The 12,963-nt window shown below is 39.7% G+C and overlaps 1 pseudogene; it reads right to left on the bottom strand.

The window, feature by feature from the left end:
* Nucleotides 1-12,963, bottom strand: part of LOC129670944 (PHD finger protein 6-like) — a 33,517-nt pseudogene that overhangs the window by 10,966 nt on the left and 9,588 nt on the right.

Below are 12,963 nucleotides of genomic sequence, written 5' to 3'. Positions count from 1 at the left end.
GTATGTATGTATGTATGTATGTATGTATGTATGTATGTATGTATGTAGTATGCATGTATGTATGTATGTATGTTGCACAAATGTAGGAGCTGGAGATGGCTCGGTAAATAATATATATCACTCTTGCACAGGACCAGAGTTTCGTTCAAGCATCCACGCTGTGGCTCACAACCTCCTTGTTACTCCAGCTGTAGGGAGTCTATGCTGTTTTCTGCCTTCTACAGGCACATGCATAAATATATGTACCTAGACATAGACACACACAGTCACAGAGACACAGTCACAGAGACACATACACACACCTAAAAATAAAATAAAATCTAAAAAAGGAAAGGAAGCACAAATGACACTTCATAGGAAGACTACTGGTTCAGAGAAGAATTGTATCCCAAAAGGACAAGGTGGAAGGCAGGGACAGGGCAGGACACCTAACAGCTGACTGACTCTTGATTCTAAACACACTCACTTAGGCTTGAGCAACACACACACACACACACACACACACACACAAATAAACAAATACTGATAATAAATAAAACAGCTTAAGCAACAAGAATTTAACGCACGGGTGAAATGATGCCACAACTGGTAACTTGGTAAACTGTCAAATCATGTTAAGTATAAGCATTTGTTATGAGCCTGTCTGAAAAATTTTCACAAGCAAACTTGAAAAAGGATTTGCCTTTCACTGACCCTCCACATTCATCAACTCCAAGGCAGTACTCTAAAAGCTACTGACCAGTGACCAGGTTATATTTAAAACTAGAAAGTGCTTTATTATATTCACTTTCTTGATAACTGGATAAATACTGAATATGCCCTAAATTTAAAGCAGAATCAAAAGTATTATCGTATAACACAAATATATACATTTAAAAAATAACAGACCATCCTTTTTCCTCTCTTAATCTCTTGAAGTACAGTTTTAATATCAAAATCTCCAAAAAAATTTAAATATGCAACTTCCCTCTCACTTCATTTTCTTCCTCCTCTACATGGCAAAATCGACATTTAGGCCTGGTGTCATTAGGACTGCTTCTGTGTGGAGACCTATCCCGCTGTAAATATAAAAGGGGGAAACACATGTAAAAATGGATTCAAAACTTTTTAATGCCTCAAACAATAAAACTTACCTGTAGACACAGTTTAAATGAAACTCTTCATGTTGCAACGAACAGGAGGAATGGACTAGTTTTCTACTTACGTAGGAACTACTTTCCATTTCATCTGTTCCATGGGAAGATGTGGATCTGGTGTCTTCTGCCAGCCCTTTAAAATTGCTTTTTTTTGGTCTTCCTTTGCAACTTTTTTTCTCAGTCTTTGGAGAGGAGAGCTCCAGTCCACGTTCGTTAAACTTTCTTCTAAATTACCTGTTTAAAATGAAAACAAAATTTTGCATAGACCAATCTTAAAAGTCAGCACTAGTTCCATGAGTCTCCAGGAGCTATGCTTTTCATTAGCGTGAAACAAGGATGCCTGGTCTGTGGTGTATTCAACAGAGCTTAATCCAGTGTTTCAGATAACTGAATACAAAATTTTTTATTGTAATCACTATAACCTTATTTCCTTTGACTCTGCAATTCTATAAAAATGAGTTTTGTGATACTGGTTGTATGGCTTTTAAACAACATTAGGTCAGCTATAGTAATCTCACTTTTCAGTCATACTAACCACACGTCAAAGACTAATAAGGCACACCAGGCATGTGGCAGCAGTGTGGGCAGAGACCTGAACTGTGTCTATCACTGCAGTTCTACTGGACAGCAGTGATGTACATAGTTCACCCATTATGAAAACTAAAATAACAACTTCTATGTACGACAGAGCTAATTGATCAAGTAATTAAACATGTCCAAAGTACAAAAAGAAGCTCTAACATAAGCAATATAAAACTATTTTGTGAGTTAGCCACATACACTTTCATTAAACTCTTACAAATTTTAGAAAATTCATAACTACTTTTCCCATAAATAAGAAAAGATTTCTACCATTAACTGAAAGTGTTTCAGTTGTTCACTATAAATATTTATTTATTAAAGCCCCACCATATGGTTCTATGTGATGGCTTGGTGGGTGAAGGTGCTTGCTGCTTAAGCTTAGCAATCTGAGTTCAATCCCCAGGACTGACTCAAAGGTGGAAAAAAAAAAAACTTCATAAAGTTGTCCTCTGACCTCCACATATGTTCTCTGGCACATACAGGCATCATACATATACAGTAAACATTTTTAATCTTGCTATATATAATAGTTAATATTCAAAATGGTATAAAAACCAAATATTCTCTCTCTTAAGACATGCATTCATAATGGGGAAAAAGGACCACTCAATTAGTATATCTGAATACAGGTAAACTGAGGGAAAACAAGTATTAGATTATAAAAGTTATACCCATTAGCCCCAGACGGTGAGGAGAGACTATGTGAAACCAATTTTAGGGGTGGTGAAATAGTAGCTCAGCAGGTAAAAGGGCTTAGCGCCAAGACTGAAGGCCTGAGTTCAGTACCTAATTCACATGATAAAAGGATGTACACTGTGCATGGCCTCCAAAAGGCACAGATACACAAACACACACATAAATGAAGCAAATATTTTAAATTAATTTCAGTAAGTACCTTTATACTCTTTAGTGTTTTAAATAAGCAATGTGCTGCTTTCTAATCATAAGAGTCGAGATTGTTCATCCATCACTGATGAGAATATAAGCTAGAACAGTTTTTATTCTATTTTATTGCTTTTACCTTTTAAGAAAGATTTTCTTATGTTTATTTTATATGTGCATGTGCCAGGTACCTGGTACCCAAGGAAGCCAGAAGAGGGCACTGGATACCTCAGAACTGGAGTTATAAGCAGTTACGAGTTACCACATGGGTGTTCAGTAGCAAACTCAGGCTCTCTGCAACTGCACTATCTCTCCAAACCACTTTTATTTTTTTTTTCTAAGAAAGGTTTTTACTCCAAAGTGTGGGCTGCCCTTAAACTTACGACATTTCCCCTAACTTGACCTCCTGAGTGCTGGAGTCATTGGTTTGAGTGACCATATTCACGCCTAAAAATTTAAATAAACCACCTTTTGAAAGACCCCAGCCTCACACTAAGTTAAACATAGCTAATGCCATTTTGTGAGACACCACTGTTTTGTAAAACTCTGAAGGCCAGATGAGAAACTGGAAAATTACTGAAAAATCCTAGCTGTGTCACCCACTTGGGATATCTGTGGTCAGGCTGCCCCAGTCATACTAAAAACAGTTTGTGTTAATCACTCTCATAGATATCTGTGAGACTGTTTCAGCTAAGATAGGGAAAAACAAAATAACAGGTGGCGGGCCACGTCAAGGGGTCATCCTACCCCCCTTGACCACCCAGTTCCTGGAATCTTGGTGCCCCTGCCAAACTTTGACGCAAATTGTGGTCTCGTGTAAACGTACCAATCAGCCCCCTGTAACCATGCCCTCTCGTTTCTGTACCAGTGCTTCTGCTCTAAAACCCTATAAAAACCCCAGTTTTTCCCCAAACAGGCGCGCAGGGTCCTCTCGAGTGACCTTGCTGCCCCGAGTACTCGTGAATCAAAATAAAAGCCTCTTACTGTTTGCATCCAAATAGACTCGTTGATCCTTGGGAGGGAGTCTCTCTGACGGAAGATACCCTCCGGGGATCTTTCACTTTCATAATTATAGTTCCTTGTAGATACTAAAATGTTTAGTGATTATAAACTGTCCTTCTTAATGTACTTAATGCACTTCTACAAGCACAGACTAGTAGTAACAGTTACAAGCTAGACCACATTGCTATTACCAATAACTTTTTAATTTTTTAAAATTTATTATAATTCTATGTAAGAAGTGGGAAATAGTAAGAGCTGGAGGGGATGGGAACTCCACAAGGAGAGCAACAGAACAAGATAATTTGAACACAGGGAACTTCCCAGAGACTCATACTCCAACCAAGGACTATTCGTGGAGATGACCTGGAACCCCTGCACAGATGTAGCCCATGGCAGGTCAGTGTCCAAGTGGGTTACATAGTAATGGGAAGAGGGACTGCCTCTGACATAATCTGATTGGCCTGCTCATTGATCACTTCCCCCTGAGGGGGGAGCAGCCTTATCAGGCCACAGTAAAGGACAATGCAGCCACTTTTGATGAGAACTGATAGACTAAGATCAGAAAGAAGAGGAGAACCTCCCTTATCAGTGGCCTTGGGGAGTGGCATGCATGCAGAAAGGGGAGGGAGGGTGGGATAGGGAGGGGAGGAGGGAGGGGCTTATGGGGAGGATACAAAATGAATAAAGTGTAATTAATAAAAAATTTAAAAAAAGAAAAAAAATTATTACAATTAATTCACTTTGTATGCCAGCTGTAGCCCCTCCCTTATTCCCCTTCCAATTCCACCCTCCCTCCCTCTTCTCCTTATATGTCCCTTCCCCAGTTCACTGATAGGGAAGGCCCTCCTCCCCTTCCATCTGAACCTAGCCTATCAGGTCTCATCAGGACTGGCTGTATTGTCTTCCTCTGTGGCCTGGTAAGGCTGTCCTCCCCACCTCAGGGGGAGGTAAGCAAAGAGCCAGCCACTGAGTTCATGTCAGAGACAGCCTCTATTCCCCTTACTAGGATATCCACTTGGAGACTGAGCTGCCATGGGCTACATCTGTGCAGGAGTTCTAGGTAATTGCCATGCATGGTCCTTGGTTGGAGTATCAGTCTCAGAAAAGACCCCTGTGCCCAGATTTTTTTTTTTTGGTTCTGTTACTCTCATTGTGGAGTGCCAGTCCCCTCCAGGTCTTTCTATCTTCCCTGTCTTTCATAAGATTCCCTGCACTCTGCCCACTCTGTTTGGCTATGAGTCTCAGCATCTGCTTTAATACCCTGTTAGGTAGAGTCTTTCAGAGGCCTTCTGTGGGTAGGCTCCTTTCTTCTTCCTTGATTTTACCTTCTTCTGATGTCTACCAACATCTAAGATCAACAATCAATAAATGGGACCTCATGAAACGGAAAAGCTTCTGTAAAGCAAAGGACACTGTCACCAGAACAAAACGACAGCCTACAGACTGGGAAAGGATCTTCACCAATCCTGTATCTGACAGAGGGCTAATATCCAGAATGTATAAAGAACTCAAGAAGATAAACAGCAATAACTCAAGTAATCCAATTTAAAAATGAGGTACAGAGCTAAACAGAGAATTCTCAACAGAGGAATAGCGAATGGCAGAGAAACACGTAAAGAAATGCTCAAGGCCCTTAACATCAAGGAAGTGCAAATCAAAATGCCCCTGAGATTTCACCTTACACCCATCAGAATGACTAAGATCAAAAACTCAAGTGACAACACATGCTGGAGAGGATGTGGAGAAAGGGGAACCCTCCTCCGTTAGTGGTAGGAACGTAAACTTGTGCTACCAATACCTTTTTAAAAGACTGGCTTTTCTATTTGTGTATTAACATGCACATTCATGCTGACCCCTACAGAAGAAGCCAGAAGGGGATGCTGGACCCACAGGAGCTGGAGTTGAAGGAGTAGGCACCTGATATGAGCACTGTGCCCATCTTTCTAGCTGCACATTTATTAACAGAAAATTTCTTTTGAAGTTGTATTTCTTTTTATTGTATATGTATGGGTATTTTGCCTGAATATGTCTGTGCATATATATCTGCAGTCCCTAGAGCCTAGAAGAAAGTGTCAGAACCTCTGGAACTAGAGTTACATATAGTTGCTAGTTGCCATGTAGGTTCTGGGAACCAAACCAAGGTTCTTTGTAAGAGTACCCAGATCTCTGAATTGCTGAGCCATCTTTTCAGCTCCATCCTCTTATCTTTTAAAAGGAGTAAAGAGGGACCAGAGAGATAGCTCAATGAGTAAAAATGCTAGCCACCAAGCCTGAAAATCTGATGTTAGTTTCTGCATGTACATGTGCATGCAATAACACAAAAATAACTGCAAAAATACATAAAAATAATGTGAGTAATTTAAAAATTAAAGAAATAAACAATATAGCTCCTATTTATACATACTTTCCAAGGCTACACAGAGAAACCCTGTCTCAAAAAAACAAAAAAAAAATTTCAGAAATTCTACCAGTGTCTTCACTGGCTCTCTATTGCTCTGTAAAAAGCCAAGTATCTTTGCCATCCACACCACTTAGCTAAATCATAACTTCTCAAGTTTTAAAGATATAAACCGCCAGGGATCTTGTTAAAAGACGGTCCTTTTGAGAAAGTCAGCATAAGGCCTGAGATTAGATGTTTCTAACAAGTTCTTGGATGTTGCTTATCCTGCTGATCTACACTACATTCTGTATAGAAAGGAGCTATGACACTCACTCTCTGTTGCTGACAACTACCAATTCCTGATCATGTTCCCTCACACAGCAGGCTTTCTTTAGCACATGGCTCTTCTCTGCTCCAACCTGTCTTTGTTCTAACTAATGTCAACTCTCCATGTGGGCCATCCAGTGAACACCTAGCTACTCAGTTCCCTTACCTTCAAGGTCACACCCAGATACCTCATTATCATCTAAAATGCCTTTACCTCTGAAATTCCTTTATGTAACTTTGGGAGCATACATTCTTGCTTTCCCAAATATTTGCAGTTTCAATGTTCTTCATCCTTACCTCCAAGTCCACTCCTTTCTGTTTTTTCTTCTTTCCTGATTTCACTTCCTCCCCACCTAGCCCAGATTTTACTCTTACAAATATTTTAACTCTTTTTTTCTTAACTCTTTCATCCCTCTTTTTTGAATACACTTGAAAAAAAACCTCAAGTATATTATGTTTTTGATTTATTGAGAGTGAGTTTTACACTGCAGCCTAGTACAGCCTCAGATTCTTTACCAATCTTCCCCCTTTTAGTTTCCCAAGTTCTGGTACTACAGGCATAGTTTTTTGTTTTTTGTTTTTTGTTTTTTGTTTTTTTTTTTTGAGACAGGGTTTCTCTGTGTAGGCTTGGCTGCTCTGGAACTTACTCTGTAGACCAGGCTGGCCTCTGCTTCTGCCTCCTGAGTGCTGGGATTAAAAGTGTGCTGCGCCATTACACCTGAGACAGGGTTACTTTGTGTAGCTCTGGCTATCCTGGAATTTGTTCTGTAGAACAGGCTGGCCTTGAACTCAAAGATCCACTTGCCTCTGCCTCTGGGGTGCTGGGATTAAAGGCATGCACCACCCTGTCCAGCTGAATTACCAATTCTTAATTAAGCAAATATCTACTTTCTCTATGTTGTATCCAGGACTGGGAAGTGCTATGACCTTAACTGTGTGTGTGTGTGTGTGTGTGTGTGTGTGTGTGTGTGTGTGTGTGTAAGTAAACATGGGTACACATCATTACATACATGTGAAAATCCACAGAATGTTTCTCATCATCTCATGTAAATTGGGGAATTCAGGTGATAATGATGTGTCAATGTTTTATCACAGATTGAAACAATTGTACTGCTCTACTCTGAGTTGAGAGCTAAGGGGATTCTGTATGTTGACAGGAGAAGACTCATTGCATCTTTTGGCTATCAGCTTAGAACTACCCTAAACAGGGCCTACAAGGATGGTTTAGCATTTTAGAGCACCTCTTGCAGAGGATCTGGGTTCAATTCCCAGAATCCATGTGGAGGTTCACAACCATCCATAACTTCAGCTCCAGGGGCTCCAATGATGCCTTTCTGGTGGTCTAGTTGCTAGGATCCAAGGGCTCCAGTGACCTCTTCCTGGCCTCCGTGGGCACCACACACATACATGCATACACATACTTACATGCAGGTTAATACACTCATACACATAAAATAAGTCTAAAAATTTAGAATTTACTGTTGCTGTGAACAGTAAAAGTCTTAGGGTGTAGCTCGGTGGTAAAGCACTTGGCTGGCATGCACAGGCCCTGGGCTCAGTATCTAGCACCATAAGAAAAGAGCCTATTAGGGAGACAAGCTCCCTTGAACTCCCATCAAGTGTTCCCATGCTTCTTTACACACAAACATATTAGAGACTTGCCTCCAAGTCACTACTCAGTGGTTTATATCTCAACTTCTCTACCCAGAGCATTCTCTAAAGACATGAATGGCTCTATTGTCAATGAATCAGTGGATGTTTCCTCAAGAACAAAATTAACCATTTAGTTCCCTCTGGAGCTATCCTCTACCTTTCTTGGATCCTTTAACTTTAATACTAACCTGATTTTCCTCCTACCTGTCTAGCCATTTTCCCCCCTGCCTTTGCAAGTCCATCCATCTATATCTATCTTTTGACCATAGATTGAGCAACAGTGGCACATTCTTATCATTAGCAAAGGTCTCTATTCAGAAGACTAGAGCTGAAATCAGGGACAGGGCTGCCCACTCTCTCTGTATATTTTCAACATAGTACTTGAAGTCCTAACCAGAGCAATAAGACAACTAAAGGAGATCAAGGGGATACAAATCGGAAAGGAAGAAGTCAAAGTATCACTATTCGCAGATGATGTGATGATAAACATGCGTGACCCAAAAAAATTCAACCAGAGAACTCCTTCAGCTAATTAAAAACCTTCAGCAAAATGGCTGGATACAAAATTAACTCAAAAAAAAAAATCAGTAGCCCTCCTGTATATGAAAGACAAAAGGGCCGAGAAAGAAATTAAGGAAATAACACCCTTCACAATAGCCACTATAATATTAAACACCTTGGTGTGACTCTAACCCAACAAGTTAAAGACCTGTTGGAAAAAAAACTTTTACAGCTTCAATGCAATTCCCACACATAGAGAGCACGTATACATCTCAAACTTTACCTTCCAAAGCTTAACTCGCTAATGTTCTTCATAGGCTTTTTCCAGCTAATGATATCAGAAACCTTGGTGTCACCTGTGACATCTCTGTCTTAACTTGGATTTACCCCCTAAGTGCTATTTCCAAAACAGATGACATGGATTTCCAGCATTTAATATGAAATACTATTTTACTTAAGTCTGGAAAATTAAATTGTTTTATTATAAAACTATTCTTGGTTTTAATACTTCACAACACTTTATGTTGTATAAGGCTAACATGACAGATTCATACAGCATTTGCCATATACTAAGTATCAGAAATATTGAGCTACAGACAATAAATGTTAAAGAAACAGACACAGGTATCGAGTCCTTTGTCTAGAGACCAATGAAGGATAGTTCCCAGAGCATGCCTGAAATAAAATCCTATAACTACCCATCATAAATTACAATCATGTGGTACAACAAGATTCTCATCAGAAAAAAAAGTAAGTTGTTGCTGACAAAGTACTCAATATAAAATAAATTTAAGCTAAAAAGCCAAATTCTCTAAATACAAATTTTGCCAATACTGGGGTCTGGAGAAGTGGCTCATTGGTTCAAAGCTTTGACTGCTCTTCCCAGCACCCACACAGCATTTTGTAACTATCCATATCTCCTGATCCAAGGGATCCAGAGCCACCTTCTGGCCTTCTCCATAGATAGTAGGCATGCATGTGGTGCGCAGATGTACACAGGCACATAAAGAAAAATATATCTTAAAAAACTGCAATATTTTAACATTCTGCCTCGGGATGGAGAGATGGCTCAGTAATTAAGAGCTGCCAACATCAAATGAAATGGAGAGAAACATAAATCAATCCCACTAAAATCAGGGACAAGGCAAACCTGCCCACTCTCTCCATATCTCTTCAATATAGAACTTGAAGTCCTAGCTAGAGCAATAAGACAACTAAAGGAGAAAGAAATTAAGGAGATTACACACTTCACAACAGCCACTAAGAACATAAAGTACCTTGGTGTGACTCTACCCAAGCAAGTGAAAGACCTGTTTGAAAATAATTTCAACTCTGAAGAAAGAAACTGAAGAAGATATCAGAAGATGGAAAGATCTCCCATGTTATTGGATCGGTAAGATTAACATAGTGAAAATGGCTATTCTGCCAAAAGCTATCTACAGATTCAATGCAATTTCCATCAACATACCAACAAAATTCTTTACAAACAAGAAAGAACAATTCTCAATTTCATATGGAAAAACAAAAACCCCAGAATTGCTAAAACAATCCTGTACAACAACAGATCGTCTGGCGGTATCTCCATCCCTTACTGAAAGCTGTAATACAGAGCAATAGTAATATAAACTGAATGTCACTGGCATAGAAACGGAATGGTGGATCAATGGAATCAAATAGAAAACCCAGAAATAAACCCACACACCTGCAGATACTCGATTTTTGACAAAAAAGCCAAAATCATAAAATGGAAAAGAAAATGATAGCCTCTTCAACAAATGGTGCTGGTTGAACTCCGATGTCTACATGCAGAAAAATGCAAATAGATTCTTTTTTATCACCCTGCACAAAACTAAAGTCCAAGTGGATCAAAGACCTTAACATAAAACCAGACACACTAAACCTGCTAGAAGAAAAAGTAGGGAAGAGCCTTGAACTCATTGGCACAGGAGACAACTTCTTGAACAGAACACCAACAGCACAAGCTCTAAGATCAACAGTCAATAAATAGGACCTCGTGAAACTGAAAATCTTCTGTAAAGCATAGGACACTGTTATCAGAACAAAACGACAGCCTACAGATTGGGAAGGGATCTTCACCAACCCTCTATCTGACAGAGGGTCAATATCCAGAATATAAAAAAAAAAAAGAACTCAAGAAGTTAAATAGCAAAAAATCAAGTAATCCAATTCAAAGTGGGGTACAGAGACCAGCAGAGATTTCTCAGTAAAGGAATACTGAATGGCAGAGAAACACTTAAAAAGCTACTCAGTGTCCTTAGTCATGAGGGGAATGTAAATCAAACGACCCTGAAATTTCACCTCACATCCATCAGAATGGCTAAGATCAAAAACTCAAGTGACAATACATGCTGGAGAGGATGTGGAGAAAGGGGACCCTCCTCCATTGTTGGCGGGAATGTAAACTTGTACAACCACTTTGGAAATCAATCTGGCACTTTCTCAGACAATTAGGAATAGTGCTACCTCATGATACAGCTATACCACTCCTAGGCATATATCCAAAATATCCTCAGGTATACAACAAGGACTTGTGTTAAACCATGTTCATAACAGCTTTATTCATAATAGCCAGTAACTGGAAACAACCCACATGTCACTCAACTGAGGAATGGATACAGAAATTATGGTGCATTTACACAATGGAATACTACTCGCAATTAAAAACAAGGAAATCATGAAATTTGCAGGCAAATGGTGGGAACTAGAAAAGATCATCCTGAGTGAAGTATCCCAGAAGCAGAAAGACACACATGGTATATATTCACTTATAAGTGGATACTAGACATATAATATAGGATAACCATACTAAAATCTGTACACCTAAAGAAGCTAAGCAAGAAGGAGGACCCTGGGTAAGATGACCAATCCTCATTCAGAAAGGCAAACAGGACAGACATTGGAAGTGGGTGAAAGCAGGGAACAGGACAGGAGCCTACCACAGAGGGCCTCTGAAAGGCTCTACCCAGCAGGGTATCAAAGCAGAAGCTGAGACTCATAACAAAACTTTGGGCAGAGTGCAGGGAGTCTTATGAAAGAAGGGGAAGATGAAAGACCTGGAGGGGACAGAAACTCCACAAGGAGAGCAACAGAACCAAAAAATCTGGGCACAAGGGTCTTTTATGAGACTGATACTCCAACCAAGAACCATGCATGGAGATAACCTAGAATCCCTGGACAGATATAGGCCATGGCAGCTCAGTCTCCAAGTGGGTCTCCTAGTAAGGGGAACAGGGGCTGTCTCTGACATCAACTCAGTGGCTGGCTCTTTGATCACCTACCCCTGAGAGGAGAGCAGCCTTGCTAGGCCACAGAGGAAGACAATACAGCCAGTCCTGATGAGACCTGATAGGCTAGGGACCGAGGGAAGGGGAAGAGGACCTCCCTTAACAGTGGACTTGGGAGGTGCATGGGAGGAGATGAGGGAAGGAGGATGGAATTGGGAGGGGGCTACATCTGGGATATGAAGTGAATAAAGTATAATGAATAAAAACATAAATTAATTAAAAATATTTTTAAAGACTACTTTTTTTTTTAAGACCTCTGCTCTTCCTGAGGGACTGAGTTCAATTCCCAACAACCACATTGTGGTTCAAAACCATCTATAATAGCATCTGATGTCCTCTTCTGTTATGTAAGTGGGCACATGCATATGCATAAATGAAATAAATAAATAAATTTTAAAAGAAAGATTATGCCCCCAGGTCCAGAATGTAAGTACAAACATACAGTATATACCAAGAAAATAAAAGAGCCTGATAGTTTATAGACATATACCGTGAACCCAAAATGAAGCCAATTTGAAGTTGTTCATAAAGTATGACCTAGAATTAGAACTCTATCACTTAGCAAAAGGCACTCGAAAACATTCTAGGTGGATCTTTGAGAAGTTTCCGGCAGTAAGGACACTTGCTGCTAAGGCTGAAGACATGAGTTCAATTCTGGATGACATGATAGAAGGAGACAACCAACTCTCAACTCTCACAAGTTGGTTTCTGTCAGACACACCACAGATACATATACACACGCACATGCGCGCACATGTGTGCGCGTGCACACACACACACACACACACACACACACATGCACGCACACATACCCACAATCTAGCACTAAATAAATAAATGTAAAAAAGAAACCCACTTATTTAATCATCTTTCTTTATACAGTCTGCACTGCAGTGGCGTGTCTCTACCACTAGAGGGTAATATTGGTTTAGAAGTCCACAAAATAAAATTGGAGCCAGCTATGTTAATCAGTATACATTAATTATCTTTAACTATCTCAAGTATCCTGTCCCAGTATATTCATATACTTGTATTAATCAGATCATGAATCTTAATCCTCGGCTCTTAACACAGATGGCCACTCTAATCATAAAAAGGCACTACACATCTTGAAGAAATGGAATGATAAGAAAGCTTCCTTATACTGCTTCTTTCTTTCTTTCTTTCTTTCTTTCTTTCTTTCTTTCTTTCTTTC

The sequence above is a fragment of the Psammomys obesus genome, unplaced genomic scaffold (genome assembly GCF_907164565.1).
Source record: "Psammomys obesus unplaced genomic scaffold, mPsaObe1.curated_primary_1811, whole genome shotgun sequence".
Classification (NCBI taxonomy): Eukaryota; Metazoa; Chordata; class Mammalia; order Rodentia; family Muridae; genus Psammomys; species Psammomys obesus.
This window is presented reverse-complemented; position numbering and strand designations above follow the sequence as displayed.